The sequence below is a fragment of the Otolemur garnettii genome, unplaced genomic scaffold (assembly GCF_000181295.1).
Source record: "Otolemur garnettii isolate 467f Iridium unplaced genomic scaffold, OtoGar3 scaffold00132, whole genome shotgun sequence".
NCBI classification, from domain to species: Eukaryota; Metazoa; Chordata; class Mammalia; order Primates; family Galagidae; genus Otolemur; species Otolemur garnettii.
This window is the reverse complement of record NW_003852527.1, coordinates 4949538-4956842: the sequence shown is the minus strand read 5'-3', so window position 1 is coordinate 4956842 and position 7305 is coordinate 4949538. Positions and strand designations below refer to the sequence as shown.

Here is a 7305-nt window from a genome sequence, read left to right as displayed (position 1 = left end):
TTGTAAACATACAAAGAAAAAAGAACAAAGAAAATAGAAAAGACATGAATAGGAGATTATAAAATGGTAAACAATGTAGATAATTCAAAAAGCCAAAACTTACTTTTTTAAATGTCCATCAGGGTAATTCATCATATTAATAGAACATAAAATGACACAAAACTATCTCAATAGATGAAGCAAGTATTTTACAAAAGTCAATAGCCATTCATAATTTTTAAAAAGTATTTACTGTGTTTGCTTCTGCAGCACATATACTAAGATTGGAACCATACAGAGAAGATTAGCATGGCCCAAGGATTAACATTATGTGATGATGACATGCAAATTCGTAAAGCACTCCATATTTTTTCTTAGTAAAGTATCTCAAGAATGGAAAAAAATACCCAATGTACTCAATACTATTACAAAATCAATATACAATCACCCACATGTTCATACAAAAGATAAAACACAATTATTGCCCAGAAAGAAGGAGAGAAGAGGAGGGCGAGGAGACGGGAGAGGAGAGGGGTGGACGAGTGGAGGGAGGGTAATCAGTGGGGCCTCACCTACTGTGCATATTGCAAGTATATACATGTCAAATATATTAATAGTAGAGTATAAATGTCTAAACACAACAGTTAAATAAGTGAGGTAAATGCTATGTTAACCAGTTTGCTATAAACATTCCATATTGTATATAAAATTAGCACATTGTACCCCCTAAATGCAGTAATGTACATAGTTACAATCTAATAAAAAAATAAAAAGTATGTACTGACTAATTAATGGGATAGACAAATCAATAAGGAAAATATGTAAGTACATAAAATGTGCTCAACATTATTATTTGTTAGAAAAAATTCAAATTAAACCCACAATGAGATACCACTACATATTCACTAAAATGACTAAAATTTAAAAGACTATTCACAACAATTGCTGCTGTGGAGGTGGAGGAACTGCAACTCTCACATGCTGTGAAGAGAATTCAAATGGCAGCCACGCTGGGAAACAGTCTGACAGTTTTATATAAAGTGAACACACATGTACCACATGACCCTGCAATTCCACTCTTAGGTATTTTTACCCAAGAGAAATGAAAATGCAGGTCCACACAGACTTTTACACAAATGTTTACAGGAGCTTTATGCATAAAACCTAACACTGGAAACAACTCAACAGACTGTAGTCAGGAGAAGGGATACACAAGTCGGTACTTCATACAATGAGATACTACGGAGTGATAAAAAGGCACAAATGACTGAGATGTGCAACATGTGAATATCTAAAGTGTTTACTCAGCAAAAGAGACAGGCAAAAGGAAGGTGTGTGTCTGTTCCCCTGTATGTAATTACAGTCTTCCAATTACATAAAGTTCTTAAATAGGCAAAACTAATGTAATCAGAAGAGTTCCCTTCCTAGAAGGGGAGTAGAGGCCTTTAGGGTCAAGGACATGCTCTGTACCACTGGTCAGGGAATGGCCTACTACATGGACGTGTGCCTTTTTCAGACCTCACTGAATTGTGCCCTTATGATCTGTACATTTTCATTTATATGAATTTTATCTCAAAATAAAACTTTAACAAATATTAGACTCTGCTTAGTAGTTATACTTTTGTACCTTAATTTGGAAACTCCCTTTTGTGTATTCTACCTTGAGCAAATGAATAAATATGTTGAAGATAACTGGAGCAAGATTTGTCATTTACATACACACAAACACAAGGGGACTTCAAAAAGTTCATGGAAAAATAGAATTAACAGATACAAATAAAAAAATACAATCTTTATTTCTTTTCTTTTTTTTTTGTAGAGACAGAGTCTCACTTTATTGCCCTCGGTAGAGTGCCATGGCATCACACAGCTCACAGCAACCTCCAACTCTTGGGCTTAGGCAATTCTCTTGCCTCAGCCTCTCGAATAGCTGGGACTACAGGCTCCCACCACAAGGCCTGGCTATAATTTTGTTGCGGTTTAGCCGGGGCATGTTTGAACCTGCCACCCTCAGTATATGAAGCCAGCACCCTACCCACTGAGCCACAGGCGCCACCCAAACCTTTATTTCTTAATATAAGCTTCATCAAGTTCAAGACACTTTTGTAAGCAATGATATCAGCCATTTAATCCATCCCTAAATTGCCCTTGTTTGGTGAGAGCAATGAGAAGGAGCATTGTTGTGGTGAAGAAGACTATGGTGAAACTCACCCAGGCGTTTTTCTGGTAGGTTTTGGCTAACTTCCTTGAAACACTCTCATAATAAACAATGTCATATTTCTTTGGCCCCTATGGAAATTGACAAACAAAATGTCTTGAACATCCCAAAACACTGTTGTCAGGACTTTTGGTCTTGACTGGTCCACTTTTGTTTTGCCTGGACCATTCCACCTTTGCTTGGATTGTGCCTTGTCTTCAGAAACATACCAGTAAAGCTATGGTTCATCTCCTGTTATAATTTGTCAAAGAAACGTTTCAGGATCTTGAGCCCGCTTGTTTGAAATTTTCTTTGAATGATCTACTCTTGTCTGCAGATGATCTGAACACAATGGTTTGCCACCCATGGAGTGGAAAGCTTGTTCAACTTTGATTTTTCCATCAGAATTGTGTAAACTGAACCAATTGAGATGTCTCTGGTGTTGGCTATCGTTTCTGCTGTTAATCCTCAGTTCTTTCAATTAAGGCACAAAAAGATTAATTTTTTCCTTGCATATAGTCTGCTGCAGTGGGTCTCCTTCACAACATCATCTTTTCCCTTCTGAAAATCAGTTTCCATTTGCTAATTTCTTGGGGGGCGTTGTCCTTATAAACTTTTCGAAAAGTGATTTCACCTTTCTTCCATCTAAGCTTCATTATAAATTTGATGTTTGTTCTTTCTTCAATTTTGGCAGAATTTATGTTGCTTTGATAGGAACTCTTTTCAAACCCATGTTTTATCTTTCTCAGTGCCTAAAACTAGATCCTGTTCAGATATGTTATAACCAGTTAATCTGGGTTTATTCTGATGTAAATTTAATTTTAAATTCATGCATTGTTTTTTCATAGTACATTTTTCATGAATTTTTGGACAACCAACCCCTTATATGGTTTCTATGTCTACTCACTCAGAGGGCACAGAAGAAATGACACACTAGTACATCCCAGATCTTAGTTTCTAAATTCCATTTTCCACTAAAAAGACCCAGGACTCCTAAGAGAAATAGTTGATCCCAGCTCTGGGGCAAGGGAAGTCCAAGATAAGCCTGGATCTTCTTTCTGTGATAGAAAGCAAGGAAGTGAAAAATAAGAGAACGTAAGTATTCTTGAAAATATTTCCACTGGTCAAATCTGGGGCAATTTGGCCATCAATATAAAAATTGATCATGATGCATTATAACCTGGTTAATAAAATAAGGATGACTCCATAATGACATAAAAAAATAGATGAATAATAAATCAGTGGCATAAAGGGAGTGCACTTCTTATGGCAGAATATAAACCATAAGAAGAATATGGACTCAAAAGGAATGAGAGTCAGGAAACAATGACTAGACATCAAATTTAGTAGCTAAATGCTTGAAGAACAGAGTATATACATAGTCTCCAAGTTTCACCTTACAAGGGAAAATCGCGGCTTTACCATGGGGAAACCTGGTGGATACCACTTTAGCCAAGTGATCAAAACTAATATCACTAATATTAGTCTGGACCATGTGGTTCCCAATATGACTCAGTGAGAAGGATAAAATGATAGAGTCAGTAGAATTCCTGAAAAATAATCCATAACCTGAAACCAATAATGACAAAGTATCAGTTAAGCTCCAATTGAGGGATATTTTATGAAATAGCTGACACATTAAAATTTACCATTCAAAAATTTAAGGCTGAGGGTGGCGGCCTATGGCTCAGTGAGTAGGGCACCAACCCCCTATACCCAGGGTGGCAGGTTCCAACCCGGCCCCAGCCAAACTGCAACAACCAAAAACAAAAATAGCTGGCATTGTGGTGGGCACCTGTAGACCCAGCTACTCGGGAGGCTGAGGCAAGAGAATCAGCTAAGCTCAGGAGTTGGAGGTTGGTGTGAGTTGTGACAGGATTCATGGGTTGAAGTTCTGAATTAAAGAATACCAAAACATACATGACAAATAGGGTACTTCCTGTGGCTCAAGGAGTAGGGCACCAGCACAATATACCAGAGGTGGTGGGTTCAAACCTGGCCCCAGCCAAAAACTGGAAAAAAAGAAAAAAACACATACATGACAAATAAATGCAACTTATGCTCCTGGTTTGGATTTTAAGTCTTGATTTTGATAATTATGTTGCCAACAAATAAGGGAATGAACAGACATGTTCTTAGGAAACATACAGTGAATTACAGAGAGGTAAAAATTGATGCTATCTCCAATTTACTTTCAAATGGTTCAGAAAAAAATAATATGCAAGTATACAGAAAAGAAGTAAATGGGACAGAATGTAAATGGTGAATCTGGATAGAAGTTTCATGTATATTCATAATTCTGTGTCTATTCTTGAAACTTTTCTAGGAGTATAAAAGTATATCAAATAAAAATGAAATAAAAAGTTACAAATAAAGTCAGACTCCCCCAATATACACAATAAAAACTACATAGGATAAGTCAAAAACAAATAGTCCTGATTTCCAGTGCTCCTGGCTCCAGGGTCCTTGGAGGATAGAAGATATGGCATAGACGAAAGCTCCCCTTTCACTGTACTCAGACAAGTGCCCTGAAGGAACACAGGCCTGCATCTCCCACCAGGTGATACACTGGTTATATCTCCTTTGATTGCAAGAAGAGGGGTAAGGAAACTAAATCAGGCTGATTGTTTTTTTGCCTTAGGGAAAGAAGTCTTTTATTGCCAGTGAAATACTTGTATGCATTTTTTATGAATGACAAAGAAAACTTTTTCCAAAGTATTTGTAAGCCTAGAGCTATTCTGAACACTCGAAATATACCCGGCAGTTTGAGCACTGTCTATCTTTAACTGTGTGAGGTTTAATCATTCTGTTTGGAAAGATCAGATTCTTTTTTGTTTGAGAAGAAAAAGGACTGAGTTTTCTGGGAGTGGGATCCCAGGACACTTGCGTCTTTTCCCTTCTCAGTGTATTTCTTTTTCTATTTATGTCTTGTGGTTCATAGCCTTTAGGTGATGTGTTATGGCTGATTCTTCAACCACTAATGAACCCTGATTTGAATTCAACCCATGAAGGCAGCATTTATAACAAACTCACATTGGGAAGAAAATGTCTCTTTCAGATATGCTCTCAATAACTGAAAAAATTTCATAATGATAAATTATCCATTCTGCTCCAAATTTTATATACTTATTGGAAGTGAAACTTTCTATAATCCCACTTTATATAAAATGCCTAATATATAAACTTACTATAAGAAGATAAGTACGTTGTTATGTTATTAACTAAAGCCAGTACCTGGTGGGATGAAATAGACTTTTGTTAAAAGCCTATGTTTTATTATCAATTGTAAACTTTTTAAAGTAAATTAGTTCTTAATTGCATTAAAAATTTGTTTGGTATTGAGCATCTTACGATAATCTCATTCTTTATTATCTCTCTGATCCTCAGTCCCTCACACATAAAATTGAAATTTGTATGTTCAATTAAATATATAAAGTGCTTAGCACAGTGTCTGGTGCATAATAAGTGCTCAATAAGTAGTATCCACATACATAGATTATTTTATGCTGTATAGCTTCAAGAATGCCATGTGAAACACAGGTTTATCCACTCTAAGATGAGGGAAATCTTGATCAGATAGGACAGTAAAAAAGATATTGGTAGACAGAACCCCAGACTAGTGGCAGATAGAGAAGGATGCTAATGAAAAGTGAGCTGGTTTCTGCCAGAAGCCCCTACAGAATATAAGCAAAGCACAGGACTTAAAAGCATTTGATAGGGAAAAGGGACAAAAATTACAAACAGTTGTGAGTATGCTAGGGTGGGGCAGGTGGAGGAAGTAGGTAAATTAGAAGTCTGTGTTCAGCACCCTCAATTTTTTTCCTCTACTTGCACACATAGAATATAAGCATTCTGGTACTCTATCCCTATGGGCCACAAACCGGAGGTTTAAGCTCTGCAAGTTTTGAATAGATGACGATAAGATCACTAGAATACGAGGCATAGAGACGAGCAAGAAGGAGGCATATAATTGAAAATGAGAGTAATTGGGTGGCGCCTGTGGCTCAGTGAGTAGGGGGCTGGCAGGTTGGGCCCCAGCCAAACTGCAACAACAACAACAACAACAAAAATAGCTGGGTGTTGTGGCAAGTGCCAGTAGTCCCAGTTACTCGGGAGGGTGAGGCAAGAGAGTCGCCTAAGCCCAAGAGCTGGAGGTTGCTGTGAGCTGTGACGCCACATCGCTCTACCGAGGGTGACAAACTGAGACTCTGTCTCCAAAAAAAAAAAAAAAGGAAAAAAAAAGAAAATGAGGGTAATTATTGAGCCTGATTCCCAAGACCTTAGCTCCATCTTACACAGATTACTGGAAGCCAGTAGTAGAATACTGAAGAATTTTTCTGAAGAAATTAAAAGACACATCCCTGCATTGTTATTTGGGGCCTATGTGATCAGCCAATTTCACCAGAATGAGGAGTGCTTTTTGCAAGAACTGTGATTATAGAATTTCCAATCAAAATGGGAAGGCCTCCCTGTTAAGTAAGAATGGTCAGTGAGGACTATGAAAACTACACAGAAAGTTTCCAGGATTTAAGAGAGAAGCCAGTAAGCAAACGAAGAAAGAAAATTCAGAGAAAAGAGAAGGCAGGAAATAATAAGAGCATTTCAAAATTAAAACCAACATGCAAATTAATACATCAGGGAGACGGAAGTTTTTGCATGAATAAAAATGGATGATATTTAGAAGAAAAAAATTTTAGTAGTTACACAGTTGAAACAAAAATTTCTACAGAAGCTTGGAAGTAAACAAAATGTCAAGAATATAGAAAATGTGAGACAAAAGCTAAGAAATGAGAGCCTCAAACCATGTGTTCCAATAACTAATTAACATGAGTTCTATAAAGAAAATAGAAGGAAAGTCAAGGGGATACAAGTATCTTTTCTTTTTTTCTTTCTTTTTTTTTTGCAGTTTTTGGCCAGGGCCAGGTTTGAACCCACCACCTCCAGTATATGGGGCCGTTGCGCTATTCCTTTGAGCCACAGGTGCCACCCAGGATATAAATATCTTTTTAAGGCTCGGCGCCTATAGCTCAATCGGCTAAGGCGCCAGCCACGTACACCTAAGGTGGTGGGTTCGAATCCCCAGCCCGGACCCGCCAAACAACAATGACGGCTGCAACCAAAAAATAGCC

General features: G+C 37.4%; 1 pseudogene; it reads left to right on the top strand.

The window, feature by feature from the left end:
• Positions 1-233: 233 nt before the first annotated feature.
• Positions 234-333, top strand: LOC111727942 (annotated as a pseudogene).
• Positions 334-7305: the final 6972 nt, after the last annotated feature.